Raw genomic sequence first — 17,606 nt, forward strand, 5'->3', positions numbered from 1 at the left:
TGATGTGCGACTACATTTAAGAACTGTCCCTCTGTAAAGAGTGCTTATAGTTCAAGCCAGCTCGCCAGGGGAGTCTTGAGTCAGGAGTCCCGTTAACAGTATGTCTTTCTTTGCCTGGCCTTGCTCTCTGCTCATGTATTGTTTCCCTTTGGAACCTCAGCGGGGAGAGAGGAGAATGGGGTCTGAGGAGAGCGAGTTCTCTTTTTTGAGATTCTGGGGCTCAGCCACTTTTTCTTCCCCTGTTAACATGGGGTATCTTGGCTAGCACCACTTCGGATTCTACAGAAGTAGAATCTAGCCCGCTTTCTCAGTTCTTGACCAGAAACTAGACTCTTAAAAGATACTCAAAAAGCAGAACTAGATATGAAAGGCTGTGGGCTCATTAGTTGGAACCATGAGATCTTTGGCTGGCTGCTGACTCATGGGGAAGTTCTGTCTCAGTAGCCCCCATTTTCATGTCTTTGTTTAGTAAAGCTTAACAGCAAAGCGTGATTGGCTCTTGTGTTGGCGTGGAGCCTGCTCAAACAAATGTAAAACAATGGTGGCCTCCATCACTTTTTTGAAATTAATTCATGAAAACCTGAAATTAGAACACATGAAGTAGGGAATGATGTCATTGTTTCAAAAGGGCTTTTGCTTTATGAAAAGGAGAAAGTCACCTAGAAAATACCCTTCAGATAATTTTAAACGGTGCTTACAAAATCCTCACTAATGTATATATTTGTGGAAATACTATAGCATTAAGCATACTGAACCTATGTTCATTGTACAGTATCCAGAACCTGTTTTCTTATAGCTGGGAAATAGAAAATATGGTCCAATTGGGGCGGGGTGGGGGTAAGGGGGAGAATAGGGGAATTACATACTAGCATAAGTGTATCTTTGGAGACACTCACAACACCAAAACCTTCTTCTTTGCTAGGCTGAGAGTTATTTGCAGGCAACGAGACTGAGCCAGCAATTTTGAAACTGCTTTTGTCCCTGTAACACATCCTGGCCAATGAAATTACTAATGAAAATTAAGGAACCTTAGCTTGAGTGAAAGTTTTAAACTTTTAAGTTCTTGAAAAATCCATCATAAAACATATATATGAGGGAAAAGATTATGGGTTGTGGAGCAGGGAGGCCAGTGCATGAAGTCAGATAAACCTAAAATTGCATGTACTCATAAAATTCTGTTATTTATTAATTCACTTTACCCAAAACTTCTCATGGACAATTTAAAAAGCCAGTGTCCAGGGGTGGGGGGCGTGATCTGTCTGGGACCATTAGGAGTCAAATTGTTTTCCTCATCAGTTCCCAAGTCCTCTGGTGAGCCTTAAGTACATTAGGGCACATGAGCTATGCTACAGATAGAAGCGAAAATAGGAGATGATTAGGGCATTACATTTTTTTTAAGTAATGACATTTCTATCTAAAAGCTTCCTTAAGACCTGTGAATGCATAATTTCAAAGGGAGAATGTCTAACCTGATAATGACAGGCAGGCTGCTCTTGGGCCTGGAAAACAGAGATTGGAAACAAAAGCAAGCAAACTATGTGATTGGTTTTACTGATTTGCTAGTGCCTCACATTTGTGCTGAGACCATTTACTCTATTTCCTTCTACCTTAGCTGCTCCAACTTGGAAATGTGTAATGTTCTGTGCAGCAATGTGGTCGTGGGACAAAGGGAACCAACAGATCTGATCCCTTTCATCACGTTTCCTACCTCTTCCCCTACCCCTCTGTATTTCACGTGTCACACGTGGGGCTTGCTGACTTGTGTCTCTGCCTCTGTGCATCCCCTATCTTCCCATCTACAACTGCTCTCTGCCACCTGGATCCCTCATTCATGACCTTATGCAAAGAGATCTTGTTCCAGGAAGGCTTCCAGGATAATCACTATCCTGTAATCCTCTGCAGACCAGACTACAGAACAAGCACAGCTCTCCCTGAGAGCCTGAGGAAGGTCATTGCTATAAGTCTCTTGGAGAGGTAGACCGATGCCATGAACTGGTGGTAAGTCCTGACTGGTCTCCACATGCTCTGTATGCTGTCCCTGGGGCCAAGAAGCAATGCCAGATGAAGCAAATGGGGACACAGAATCTTATCATGAACTTAGCAGTGATATTGTCCTTTCATGATACCATTCTGTATTACAATCCTGCTGTCCCTTTCCTTCCGTGGCTCCTTTTTAAGATAAAGTTAAAATTTCTTAGCCTAAGGGACAAAGCCCTTCATGATCTGGCCATGACTCTCCAGCTTCTCCCTTAATTATGTCCCTCTGCTGCATCCACATAGATCCATCTGTTTTTTGCATTCCCCCGAAATGACCACTACTTGCCTTTTTTTTTTTTTTTTTGCTGTACGCGGGCCTCTCACTTCTGTGGCCTCTCCCGTTGCGGAACACAGGCTCCGGACGCGCAGGCCCAGCGGCCATGGCTCACGGGCCCAGCCGCTCCGCGGCATGTGGGATCCTCCCGGACCGGGGCCCAAACCCGTGTCCCCTGCACCGGCAGGCGGACTCCCAACCACTGCGCCACCAGGAAAGCCCCACTACTTGCCTGTTAAAGTAAAGTTCAGGCAAGCATCACTTCTTGGCTCTTGGATGTATTCTTCTGGGATCTTGCAGGTGGAGTCAAACAGTCCTCTGCACACCTATAAATGCCTTGTGGATCTTTCCTTAGAGTCCTTCTTGCTTTGTCTAATCATGACCTTTCTTATTCACCATATTGTGAGCTTCCTAAAAGCAGACCATGTTTTTTTTAATCTCCAGCACCCAGGCAGAAGTGCCAGGCACGTGGTAATTCCTCAACTAGTGGCTGAATGAATAAATGTCCTGTTGTGCACCTGGAAATTAAAATTAATGAATATGAAGAGAGGAAAGAAAGATAAGAGATTATCTCTGAGCCCAACTCCTAAAAGACATCAGAATTTTAACACCGTTCAGTGACCCGTGGGAGTGACCCCCCCCCCCCCCCCCCCCCCCCCCCCGCCTGTGATTAATGAGTGCTGGCAATCTAACAACATGTGACTCAGGTATTCCTAGGAGTAGAAAGCCCTGAGAAAGGGCAAACACACTAGTCAGGAAGAGCTTGAAATAAAAATTATCATTAAACACTGAGGGAGAGCTGCCTTTGATAAGAGGTAATCCCCTAAGAATGCATCAGGATCCAGAACAAATAAATCTAGATTAAGAATAGATTGTATCAAAAGGAACCTGTTTCAGTTAGCTGGAAAGAGAAGAGTGATTCATAGCTCTCCTGGGTTGACAAAGTACAGGAGGTAAATCAATGACATGGCAGCAAAGAACCTACAGCTTCTTATTACAGTGTACTTTTATTTTAGCTCAGGAGAAGAATGGTATTTCATTCAGTTTGATAGCATGTATGCCACATGGCCATTTGGTTGATAAGGTCACAGAAAGTATCAATATATAGGACTTTTTCCAAGTTGGTGATAGTACCTATCAATGACCACTAGCAGCCTGAAGCTGCATAAAACAGCATAGTTGTGTTGGTTTCCCCCAAAGGTAGTGTTTAACTTGTGGATGTGCTGGGTTGCATAAGGACAGCTGCAACCAGTTATATTGTGTTGTTCCCAGCCCAGCCCCACCCTGCTCCAAAAGGATTAATTATGGAAAAACCCCAATGGCACACAAATAAACAACACTCCATTTAACGAAACTGTTCTATAGCAATTAACCATTGAAAAGAGGCCCAATTCAGGATCTTGGGCCCTCACGCTATGAGCTTAGAATCAAGATAGGATAAATTCTCATCACTACCTTTCTGCAGTGAATTGGCAAGAACTTTCCTGGTAGAGAGTCTTACTGGTAGAGAGTCTTACGGTTCTTACCGGACCTACTTTAAAAATGATCAAGCATGTTGTCTTTTCCTCGGCAAAGATCTTGCTGGACTGGTGTTGGGCTCAGTGAAAGGCGCTTGCCTTTGAGGAGGCTAAAGCTAAGAGTCCAGAACAGGGCAGTTAGGACCTCAGTGGCTTTGTCTGGAAGACCCCTGGAGACAGCTCTTTTTTCTAAACTAGTCTGGAAAGTAGCTCTCTTTGCCTGGCCTCTTGTGTTCCCTCATCTAATATCATTTGACTGTTTCCCCCAAACCACGTCAATGCACTGATAGGTCAGTAGGTGGCAAAGAGATCCCAGGCTGATCAGTTTACTTTTTAATGATTTTAGGCTTCGCTGCCAGAATCACCCTAATTTACACCATTGCCATGAAGTGCTTGTGTTTGTCTATGGTAATGTGTGCGCTAAATAATGCAGGGGAATCCAGCAGGTGGTAGAGAGGGCACCGTCTACCTTTTGTCCTGGCTCTCTGTACATGCTGTTGAGGTAAACTGTGATTCTCACACTTCCTTTCTCACCTAAGCAAGCGAAGAAGAGGGAAGCTGAGTCCTCCAATCTGCCGGTTATCGTGTATCCATGGTTATAAGCAGTTACCTTAGAGCCAGACTGCCCGAGTTCCTACCCCCACTCCACCACTACTGTGTAACACAGGGCAAGCTGCTCGACCTCTCTGACTTTTACCCCATCTGAAAAATTGGGGTCATCATTATAATACCTTCCTCCTAGGGTTCTAAAGAGGATTAAATGAGTTAATATATGTAAAGTACTTGAATGTTAGGTGCTATTATTTTTAAGCCCTTCTGGCAGGCACAGATTCTCAGATCTTCAGCCTTGCCATTGCAAAACATAGAATTTATAGCTGAAAGAGATAGGGCTGATTGTCTAACAGCTTCTCTTTTTTAATAAAGGAGAAAACTTAAATCCAAAGAAAAGACGGGCCTTTCCTGAAGTCAAGTGGCTGTTAGGGAAAGAGGGAGGACTGGCATTTGGGCTCTCTGACATCCGAGGCATCTTTTTAGTGGTCCATGGCTCTTGGGCAGTGACCATAGAGTAAACTGGCTATTTCTCAGTCTTGTTTGCTTAGGCTTTCTGAATGGGCATAAAGGGGAGGACTTTATAGTTTAAGAATATAATGCCAGAGTCAATGTGCAAACTCAGGAGACACAAAGATTTCAGAGGGCAAAATTATAGCCAATGGCCAGGACTCCCATACTTAGAGGGCCTTGGAACTCTGCTTTGGTAGGAACTGATGGCTGCATAGGGATGAAGGTGGGCTGCATAGGAGGAGCGGGAAGTGGATTTGCCAGCCAGGGCTTAAAATAAAAAGACCTGTGGTCCATATACATATTCAGTTTGGCATCCAGGCAGTAAACTCAGTGTCTTTATTTTATAGTCCTGTCTCACATATTACCTACACAAAATCCTCACCATCCCTCTCCCAAGATCGTGACTATCCTTATCAATCAGACAAAGTGGGCATTATGGCCCTCTTTACTGCCTCGTCTTCCCCCTTCCCCCGTTTGTGGCTTCTTGACCACCCTTAGAGTCCACTTCAGTGTGACTGAACCTCAATATAAAGAGCAGGATGAGGCACAGGGTGAACTGCCATGATAGGAAAAAAAGAATTAAAAATCCCCCTTTAAATAAAACTAGTCCACAGGCCCAAGTTGCAAGTGGTTACAAGGGTTACGCTATTTTTGTGTGTGGGGAGCTGTCAACCTTGCTGGTCAAGTGGTCTCCCAGAGCCAGGGACAAGGGGTTACCCCCCAAGGACAGGAGGAGAGTTCCTCTCCAAGACTGCAGAGCACAGCATTCCTTTATTTTTGTTGCATCAAGATAGTCTCTTCATCCACCTGCAGGGTGAGGATAACTTACTGTTTATCTCTCGGGTTTCCAGGAACTGGCAGTTACCAGATTTTGTCCGTTAATTTACTTAATTAATTCTTTATGCCTCTCTGAGCCCTGGCAGCTTGGGAAGTAAGTGTAGTGTTTTCTTCTGGAACTGAGCCTGCTGACCTTTTGAAATAGCCTAGGGCAGCCCTGGTGTTGGCTCCCAGGAAGAGGCATGTAGGGTTCCCTCTTTCCCTCTGAGGTTGGGGCAACCTCCAGTAGACCTTCTCCCCCTTTCCTTCAAACTAGGATGTTGCAGTTGAAGGTGAAGCTGGTATGAAAATGATTAGCCTGAGAAAGCCCAGCAGGATGTGAGTAAATTAAAGAATTGGGTTTTTTTCCTTTGGGTTTTTAGGCAGGGGGAACCTATCTACTATCAAAACTAAATAAAAAGTACCAACATGAATGAATGTAGGGGCAAGTCCAAAGCCAAGATACCATTTTTGCTCTAAGTAAATCCACAAAGGGAATTTCCTCCTTTAAAAAAAAAAAAAAAAAAAAAAAGAGCAAACTATTAGAAACTACTGCTTTCACCATTCTCTCTATGCCTAATTTTCCACTTTCTTCTGGGGTAGGGTGGGGGGGTAGGATGGGGGGGGGGCTCTTGGAAGCTAATCAAGGAGAATACTGTCATTGGGCTAGATGGTTGGGGAAACTAATGACCATATATTTGGAGCCTTTATTGAAGGGGAAAGCAGCTTGCTGCAGTTGACATGGGCCAAGGTGCTTGAATACAAGGCCAAGGTGACAAAATAAGGATGAGGCTGCAGTGAGGGAGTATACCACTATGTTACTAATGAGTCTGGCGGTCCCGATTTCTTAGAGGGAGGGGGCATCTAGATTTGGAGTTGCCTGCCTCAAGCATTAGAAAACATTTTACCTGCTGACTCCGTCCAGAGAGATAGAACTGGCTAAATATCTCAGTAGCCCAAATTCTAGGTCCCTGTTTGTTGAAAGAAGTCAGCCAGCATTCTGACCCTACTCAGGTTCCTAATTACTTTGAATTAGGTGGCCTGGAAAGCCCCGGAGATTTCACGTCTGATATCTGGAAGTCAGTTGAAAGAGAAACTTAGCAACAGGATCCCGAAAGAAAATATAAAAGTCAGCACCTTCTAGCAGTGGGTTCTTGGTCTCTGGAGTTTGTGTCTACACGTGGCCAGCGCCATGAGGAGTCATGCCTCTTAGTTTGGGGAAGGGCACATGGCATCGTCTCACACTGGACAGTATAACTTTTACTTAAAGATTTGCCTGCCTGAGAGAGATGTTGCTTCCTTTATTGTTGTTGCTTTGAAACACAGTTGTCTTTTATTTTGGTCTTGCCATGGAAACTGTAATAAATAAAGAGAAGGGTGATTTCTTAATGGTCTTCATCTTCAGATGCACTTGGCTGCCTGATTACATCAGAGCATGTAGCTCATGGGAATGAAGAAAGGGGAGCGGGAAGGTGAGTATTGGCAGGACTAGGTAATACATTCATGTCTGGAAAACAGTGTACTCTTAGGCCAGTTTCTGACATTTGGTGTGGTTTTGTTTGCAAAAGGATGTGGTGCATTTACTGTACAATTTAAAAAAAATTTTTTTAATTGCGTTAAATCCAATTTTTTTTTTTGTATTTTGGCTAGCCTTCATGTAACTTTCTTTAGGGGGGTGGTTTTCAATTACTTCAGCGTGGTGTCGCACAGACTCATTCCCGTGGAATCCAGTTAGATGGTCCAAATGCTTTTGTTCCAGAGGTAGACATGTGTTTTGATTTACATTGTGCTTGGATGGACCATGTGTATGCTTCGTTCCTATGGAAGACATAATTTGCAACAGAAGACTCAGAATAGCAGCATCCTGCTTGCAGAGCTATTGGAGGGAAAAAAAAGAACTTTCCGATTAATTCCAAAATCTAATACTGCTCTTCAGATAGGTACCATTTCAAGTAGTTAACCCAGTGTGATTCTCAATTCTGGGTCTACAACAACCTCACTTGAGTGCAACATTAATCCTGCCCACCCTTATTCTACCCAACCCCATCACTCCCAGTTCCAGAGAGTCCAGTCTGTCTTGGGTGGGGGCCTTGGGATAGATAGGTAGGTAGGTAGGTAGATAGATAGATAGGTAAATACATAGAGAGATAGATAGGCTGATTGATTTTTTTTTTTTTTTTTTTTTTTTTTTTTGCGGTACGCAGGCCTCTCCCGTTGCGGAGCACAGGCTCCGGACGCGCAGGCCCAGTGGCCATGGCTCACGGGCCCAGCCGCTCTGCGGCATGTGGGATCTTCCCGGACCGGGGCACGAACCCGTGTCCCCTGCATCGGCAGGCGGACTCTCAACCACTGCGCCACCAGGGAAGCCTGATTGATTTTATTAAACACAGGTGAGTTTGAGCCTCAGCCATGGTTGAGAAACTGAGTTTAAAAATGTGGGGGGTTTTTTAAAGGCAATTTGCTTTAATGACAAATAATAGATAAACCTAAGGATACAAAAAGAAGGAGATGCTTACAGAAATAAAGACAGCCAAATAATGTCTGTGGTCACAAGGCATCGTGCTCTTATAACCAACTGCTCCCTTACCTCGTGGGGTAATCTGACTTTACATAAAGGTAACTGCTATAAAACTATAAAATTCCATTATGTTTTTGAAATCAAAAGCATGGGAAAAAGTCACCTCGAGCCATTAAAAAGAAAGACTGCCCTTCCACTGGGCTAAATCTGGCCTCACATACCAAGGTGACATGTATTAGTCTCCACATAAGGAGTGGTTAATTATCTGGATAGTGGTTGGCTGGTTCCTGGTAAATACAGTTTCAGTTGGATATGGACCCAAGCTTTATAAGGATTGTTCGGTACATACAACAGATAACCTGATAACAGCTACTTACCGTGTGCTGGGTACCCTTCTAAGGCTTTATGTGCATCACCTCCCAACATCTCTACAAAGTCGGCATTGTTATTCCCACTTTACAAATGAGAGACTAGGTACAGACACTTGTCCACATCCTCTCGGCTAGTTGGCAGGGATTGGAACTTGGATCTGTATGGCCTCAAAGCCGTGCTGCAACCACCAGACCACTTTGTCTCACCCCTGCCCTGTGGAGTGTACCACAGTGGAACAATAAAGACCATGGAGCTGACAGCTATGCAACCACTTCAGAGAGATATGGCAGAGATTTACACCCAAAGATGTGTTCTTAAGACATGTTATAGCAAAAAACCAAATATTCTTGTAAATGTGGCAGTGATGACTGAAGGATTTTATTAAAAATATATTAAGTATGTACAGTGGAGTATTAACCTCTGTTAAATCCAGGTGGCTTTATTTACCTCTCTATTTTTCTGTATGTTTGAAATATTTCATGGCTAATCATTCTTGGGCAAAAGGAAATGGAAGAAAGCTGATAAGCTCTTCTGCATTGAGTTATTCAGGTAGTTTTGCATAAACTGGAGGGCAGATAGTTGCTGATATGACCTCAAAAGAGATAAGGAAGAGAAAGGAATGTTTGCTAATTAGCTACCAAGAAAAGAGAAATGTTAGAAATAATTAAATCACCTGGTTTCTGTGTACTCCTCCAAAGTATTCTCCCTGTATGTCTCTTCTGACCTAATAACTAAGAGCAATCGGCCAACAATACACTCCGGGAGCAAAGAGATCTTGTTAAGCTTTGAGTATCATGTCAGTGATGCATGTATTTTTTTCACAAATTATATTAGCGCTCATGAACTGGAATTGCTCCACTTTAAACACTCAAAATTATGAGACTAGCTGTCCCTAGTGGTTGCCTGGTGTTTGGAGTGAACCTCAAAGGCGATCCTTGGCTAGGAAAGATTCTTCCAGATTCCAGCAGCTTTTGTTAAAAGCAAGGCATATCTTATTTATGCTCCCTTCCAAGTTCAATGTAACACGGATGGTTGTGCTTTGATTGTTTTCTTTTGGTTCATGGAAGTTATAAATGAAGTTTAATTTTCTAATCTTGCCCTTCAGAGCAGCTGACACATCTCAGCCAATGTTTGTGGTACGTGCAAAATATAAAGAAGGAGTAGCCGCTTCTCAGTGTATTTGGCTGTGGGACATTAATGTGCATGTCTTGTTAGTGGGAGCTGTTGATTTTAAGAAAGCTACTTAGATAAATAAGCTACGACAGAAGGAGTTCATCCAAGTTTTAATGAGACATCTCAACTCTCCCTCTGCTAAATTAATACATCTACTTTGAGATTTTAATCTCTAGGAAAAGTGACAACAGAAAGAGCAGTTGGAGAAACACTTCTTGTACACATTCAAGATATTTTTACAAAGTCAAAGCTTTACTATAATTCCACTTTGTCTAAAAAAAAAGTGTATAAATGCAATTAAGGCTAGAAGAATATACAAACCAGAATGTTCATAGTGACTTATTTTCTCTTGAAGGTGATATTTTAGATGATTTTTATTTGATTTAACTTTTCTGTGTTTTCAAATTTCTCTGTAACAAGCCTATATAACTAGTTTAAAAGGAGAAAAAATACAAGAAATGTTTAAGTGTCAAGAGAAAAAGAAATATAAATATGCCCCTACATGTGACAGCTAGACCGTTTCTAGTGCTGGAATGTCTCAGGCTTCATTGCTCCCTTTGCAAATGAAGAACACAGTGCACCTGTGACAATAGCTACTGCGATGGTCAGGAGTGACTTCTGGCTGTCCTGCAGCTTCTGCAATGGAAAGAGTCTAAACAAATCTTCCTCCCCAAGGAAGGCTTTGAGGAGTGGAAGCTTCAGGAGGAACAGGCAGAGAGATGTGTGTATATATATATATATATATATATATATATATATATATATATATATATATATGTGTGTGTGTGTGTGTGTTACACACACAGAGGTAACAAAAACTTGATTTACCATAAGATATTCATTTACAAAATGAAAAGATATCACAGGTTCTTATCTGCCCACACTGGTCCTGCCACTGTACTTGTAGTCACAGTAATATTACCTATAATTATACTGATGTCTACACATATTCAAAAACAGTATTAACAATGAGAATTGTTATCTGTGGGTACAGATATGGTTAAACAGAAAAGAGTGGCCCTTTCTACCCTCTTGACCACTGCACACATGTAGGCTGTTTTCCCCCCATTTTGTTATGAACATTTTCAAACAAACAGTACAGTTGAAATAATTTCCTAGTGAACACTCTGTATCCACCACCTAGGTTCTACCATTAACCTTTTTTGTTAGGCTTAGTTTATCCCATGTATATCTATTCTTCTCTCCATCCATCAATCCATCTTATTTTGTAAATTACAAATGTCAATACATATCACCCTAAATATTACATCATGCATATTTTTAACTTGTTACTTTGAGGTAAAATTTATATACAATGAAATGCACAAATCTTATGTGGGCATTCACTGAGATTTGACAAATGCATACAGCTGTTTAATCCAAACCTACCAGGCTACAGTATATTACCATCACCCCAGGAAGTTTCCTCATGCCTCTTCCCAGTCGCCCCTGTCCTCACTCCCCAGGGCAACAAATGCTGTCATCCTTTTTCTACCATAGGTTAGTTTTGCCTTTTGTAGAATTTTATGCAAGTGGGATCATGCTTCCACTCAGCATAACTAACACTCTTACTAATGAGCTCAGATAGAAGAGTGTAGGGACAATTTACTTCCTTCTGGTCTCCAGTGTGTTGAGACACTCATTTGCTGCTGCTGCCACCCCGGCTGGCCACTTGATGTAGCAGCTAGTTGTGGGTCTTGCCACAGTCTGTGAAACTGATGATAGTGCCAGGCCACCATTCACTGGGATCAGAGGAAAATGGAAATCCTAAGTTAGGCATTTATGGAATGCGTGCAGGAAGCAGACACTGCCCAATTCTACTGAAGAGTACAGAGGGAGGAGTCAAAACAGTCTGGCGCAGTGGTTTTTGTCATTAATCAGGGAGTGCAAATCTGCAACTCTCTTATTGTTTGATAATACTTTTATTTTGCAATAAATCTTCTGGGCAACAATGAGCCGATTTTTTTTTTAACATCTTTATTGGAGGATAATTGCTTTACAATGGAGTGTTAGTTTCTGCTGTATAACAAAGTGAATCAGCTATACATATACATATGTTCCCATATCTCCTCCCTCTTGCATCTCCCTCCCACCCTCCCTATCCCACCCCTCCAGGTGGTCACAAAGCACTGAACTCATTTCCCTGTGCTATGTGGCTGCTTCCCACTAGCTATCTATAACTAAACTAAAAGTACACATTTAGTGAACAATTAAATACTAAGCTTCTGTATCTCAAGACAAATGATGATGAAAGTGTAACGTGCACAAAATATGCTTGGCATTTACTATTAAATCCCTCACTACCAAGGGTAAGATCCCTTTTAGTTAGGGTGTCATAGCCATATCACCAACCACTTGAAAACCAGAAGGCACAAATCTGCTGCAGAAGAAGCATCAGCATCTGCTTAATCCTAAGTGGATATTTAAAGAATGTGCCCATAGATAATGACTGCAGCTACAGAATGTACATTTACAAATCACTTTACGAAGCATAGCATTTTCACTTAGATCAATGGAATATTTTCCTAAATTAATTTTACTTGTGTTCACTTTCAGGTTTCTTGTGCACATTTGAAAAGTAAAGTATTGGGCAACTGAGAAGGGAAAAAATGGAGAACTTTGCAAACAGTTAAGTAATTCCAGTTTTACCACTGATACTTCAGATAGAAAATCAGTTTAGTTATTTTCTGATATTGGATTTCTTTTTAAAATCCAATTCATGGAGTCCAAGGAAAGCTTTGGAAGTTCATCCTGTCCAAAGGGAAACACTTGAGGATTTTTTGAATGTTCCTGTAAATTCAATTAAAATGCTTAACAACGATGATAAACTTATTTGCTTTTCCATTAATAATATAAAAGCAAATTTTGGTGAAGCATAGCCATATAGTAAAAACTGTTCTTACTGAATGAAAACAGCCTGTGGAGCCAAATTGTACTCAGAATTGGTTGGGTGAACACATAAGCCATAATTTTGTACAAACAAGTCACAGTATTTTACCAATTAAAAAAAAAGCTGTCATTGTCAAACTTTATGCACACACGTACACACCCACAAGAACTAAACTACCTAACGTTTTGTGACAAGGTTAATGTTGAAATTTAAAAAACTCCAACACGTTGGCACAGTAATATGAGCTCTATCTCCTTGCTGCTCATGATCAATCAGATTTAAAACATTTTTAAGTCTTTGAATTTTTATTTTATAAATCAGCCTGTGTCCTATAGTATATTGAATTTTTGTTTATTTAAAAATGAGACCTCTAAAATCTGATTGAACTCAATTTCAAATCAGTTGGAAATCTTTAAAGTATGCAATAAATGGAAAGCTCCCAAAGTGCAACTTTTGAAACTTTTGGAGAACTGCCATGAATAAAAGCAAAGCTTGCAAACAAGAAGATCCTGAAATATTTTCTTATTAAAGCAAAGATGGAACTAAACAAATAAACTAATGATCACTCAAACAGTATATGAGATTTGATTTGGAAAATTGGTAATTGAGTTTGGAATGTCTCAACATGTAGGAAGAATAATTTGATGGGGCTTCTATTTTTTTTATTAGATAAGTTGGTATTCTGTGCCAGAATGAAGTAAAAGTAAAAAAAAAACCCTATGATTTTTCACCATTTAAATCTGATGAAGCATTAAAAATAATAATAAATACAGGCAATCTTTACAGTAAATTTTGTCTTTAAAAATAGTTGTCAAAAAAAGTTACTCCAAATGGAAGCTGAAAGATAGTATCTGAAATATTTAGGCTGAAATATTTAGTTCTTTCAATATAGAAAAATATTTTTGAGAATATCCTTCATCCAGCAAAAATCACCTTGCTCTTACCAGCATCTATAAGTTATTTTCTCAATTAAAAATATTTTTTTTTACTACAAATGACTCAGCTGAATATGTCAAGAATTTCAAATTAACCATAAATTACAATTTGAAGGTCTCAAAAATCTTATGAAAAAATCCACGCAAAAATAGAAATATATTGAAGGGACTTCCCTGGTGGTCCAGTGGTTAAGAAGCCTCCTTCCAATGCAGGGGGCACAGGTTCGATCCCTGGTCAGGGAACTAAGATCCCACATGCCGCAGGGCAACTACTGAGCCCGCGTACCACAACTGGAGAGCCCACGTGCCGCAACTACAGAGCCCACGTGCCGCAACTACAGAGCCCATGCACTCTGGAGCCTGCACGCCACATCTAGGGAGAAGCCCGAGAAGCCCACGCACCACAAATCAATGAAGAGCCTGCACGCCGCAAGGGAATATCCTGCATGCTGCAACTAAGACCTGAAGAAGCCAAAAATAAATAAATAAATAAATAAATATTTTTAAAAAGAAATATACTGAAAAAAATTCTTCGGAAAAATACCGGTGACACCGTTTTAGAGTTTAAAATGGCTAAGAACGAGTAAGCAGAGCACAGAAGATTTTTAGGGCAGTGAAAATACTCTGCATGATACTATGATGGTGGATACATGTCATTACACATTTGTCCAAACTCATTGAATGTATGCCTCCAAGAATGGACCCTAATATAAACTATAGACTCTGGGTGGTAACAATGTGTCAATGCAATAAATGTACCACTCTGGTGGGAGATGTTGATAATGGGAGGGTTGTGCATGTGGCAGGGGGCAGGAGGTATAAGGGCAGTCTCTACACCTTCTGCTCAGTTTTGCTGTGAATATTACTCAGCCATAAAAAAGAACGAAATTTTACCATCTGCAGCAACATGAATGGACCTGCAGGGTATTATGCTTAGTGAAATAAGCCAGACAGAGACTGTATTTTCACTTATATGTGAAATCTAAAAAGTAAAACGAACGAATGAATATAACAAAACAGAAACACTCACAGATAGAGAACAAACTAGTGGTTACCAGAGGGGAGAGGAGTTGGGGGGAGGGGCAAGACAGAGGAAGGGGGTCAAGAGGTACAAACTTCTAGGTATAAAATATTAATAAAATACAAAGATAGGGGCTTCCCTGGTGGCGCAGTGGTTGAGAGTCCGCCTGCCGATGCAGGGGACATGGGTTCATGCCCCGGTCCGGAAAGATCCCACATGCCGCGGAGTGGCTGGGCCCGTGAGCCATGGCCGCTGGGCCTGCGCGTCTGGAGCCTGTGCTCTGCAACGGGAGAGGCCACAACAGTGAGAGGCCCGCGTACCGCAAAAAAAAAATATATATATATATATATATATATATATACAAAGATATAATGTGCAGCACAGTGAATATAACCAATATTTTATAATAATTTTAGCATTTTAAATGGAGTATAATCTATAAAAATATCAAATCACGATGTTATACTCCTGAGAATAATATAAATCAACTATACTTCAAAAAATATATATATTTTAAAGGATAAAAATCACTAAGAAACTGATTGAAGGACAAGGATATGTACCAAGAATTACTATTCTAATTATTATTTTTAATGGTCATATAATCAATATTTAGACATTTAAAGTTTTTGCATAAATATACATGGGTACATGTTACTTTCAGTTCATTAGAAATAATTTTTGAAAATATTTTTGAACAGGAGTTGTCATTCTATCAATATAACAAAACTTTTCTCAGTCAATAAATATTTCAAAACTATGTAACAAATTATTTTAACACTCCTTTCTCTCTAAAGTGTGTTGTCATCCTACTTTTGAGGGCAATTAAAAGAATACTATGCATCCTGAAAGCAGTCCTCAAAAGGGAGCAAAGGCAATGGGATAACCAGGGCACTTCTGAAGCAAGACACTTGATGAAGGACAGTAGTCATGTAGAACACCCAGCAGAAAAAAAGAAAAGGTTGGTTCCATTGACTCTGTTTCCTTGTCTGAAAAGAAAAGTTTGTCTTAAAGTAGATCCTACAAACCAGAGTGTGGGAATCACCTGGAATATTTTAAACAAACACTGATCCCAAATCTCCATGAGTGATGGAGAAAATGCAGAAATCCGCATTTTCAAAGGCTCCCAGGAGATGCTGAACCAGCTGCCTACTCAATAGTATGCATATACATATGTATATGATATATGTGTATGTGCATGCACACAGACGTGTGTGTGTGTGTATATATATTTAATGGATATACACCAAAATGTTAGCCATAGTTAAGTTACCTTTGGATGGCACTATGGGTAATTTTTTAATGTATTTTCTCATTTTTGTTTGCCCATACTTTTTGAATTTTCTACAAGGAACATCTATTTCCTGTGCCATGTTGTAAATTTTCAAAGATGTTCTTTATTAAATGCTTTTTAATAAAAGCAAACAAAATTTTTCCATATGTGTATAAATACTTTATTTTGACCTTTTAGTTTAATCTCTACTTCTTGAATTACTTTTCTGTGGAGAATACTTGGATAATTTTGCAAGTGATGGTAAAATACACATAGCATAAAATTTTCCGTTTTAACCATTTTTAAGCATACTGTTCCATGGTATTAAGTACATTCTCATTGTTGTGCAACTATCACCACCATCCATCTTCAGAGCTCTTCATTGTGCAAAACTGAAATTCTGTACTGATTGAACAACTCCATATTCTCCCCTTCCTCCAGCCCTTTGCAGCCATCATTCTGCTTTATGTCTCAATACATTCTGAGTACTCAAAGTATCTCATATAAGCGGAATCATACAGTATTTGTTCTTTTGTGACTGTATGATTATTTCACTTAGCGTAATGTCCTCAAGGTTCATCCATGTTGTAGAATGTGTCAGAATTTCCTTCCTGGTTAAGACTGAATAATATTCTATTGCATGTATATACCACATTTTCATTATCAATTCATTCATCCATAGACACATTGCTTCCATCTTTTGAATGTTGATAATAATGTTGCTATGAACATAGGTGTACACATATCTCCTTGATTCTCTGCTTTCAATTGTTTTAGGTATATACCCAGAAGTGAAATTGCTAGATCATATGGTAATTCTGTTTTTAACTTTTTGAGGAACTGGCATGTCAGCTTCCGTAGTGACTGCACCATTTTACATTCCCACCAACAGCACACAGGGTTACAATGTCTCCATATCCTTGCCAACAGTTGCTCTTTTCTATTTTGTTTTGTTTTTGTAGCAGCATCCTAATGGATGTGAAGTGGTATCTCATTGTGGTTTTGATTTGCATTTCCCCAATGATTAGTGATTTTGAGCATCTTTTCATGTACTTGTTGGCAGTTTTTATATCTTCTTTAGAGAAATGTCTATTCAAGTCCACTGCCTATTCTTTTAATTGGGTTGTTTGTCTCTTTGTTATTGAATCATGGACATTTTTTTGTATATTCTGCATCTTAACACCTTATCAGATATATGACTTGCAAATATTGTCTCCCATTCAGTGGGTTGCCTTCTCTGTTGATTGTGTCCTTTGATGCACAGAAGTTTTAAATTTGGATGTAGTCCAATTTATTTATGTTTTCCTTAGTTGTCTGTGCCTTTAATGTTATATCTAAGAAATCATGGCCAAATCCAATATCAGGAAGCTTTTCTTTTATGTTTTGTTCTAAGAGTTTTACAGTTTGCTCTTATATTTAGGTCTTTGAGTTATTTTTTTGCAGGTGGTATAAGATAAGGTCCAACTTCATTCTTTTGCATGTGGAAATCCAGTTTTCCCAGCACCATGGATTGAAACCACTGTCCTTCTCCCCCTATATGGTCTGGGCACCCTTGTCAAAAATCATTTGACCATATGTGTGAGTGTTTCTGGGCTCTCTATTCTATTAAACTAGTCAAATATCTGTCTGTATGCCTGAACCACACTATTGATCACTGAGTTTGAAATCAGGAATTGTGAGGCCTCCAGCATTGTTCTTCTTTTTCAAGTTTGTTTCAG

Source organism: Leucopleurus acutus (assembly GCF_964270905.1).
Source record: "Leucopleurus acutus genome assembly, chromosome: 8".
Taxonomy (NCBI): Eukaryota; Metazoa; Chordata; class Mammalia; order Artiodactyla; family Delphinidae; genus Leucopleurus; species Leucopleurus acutus.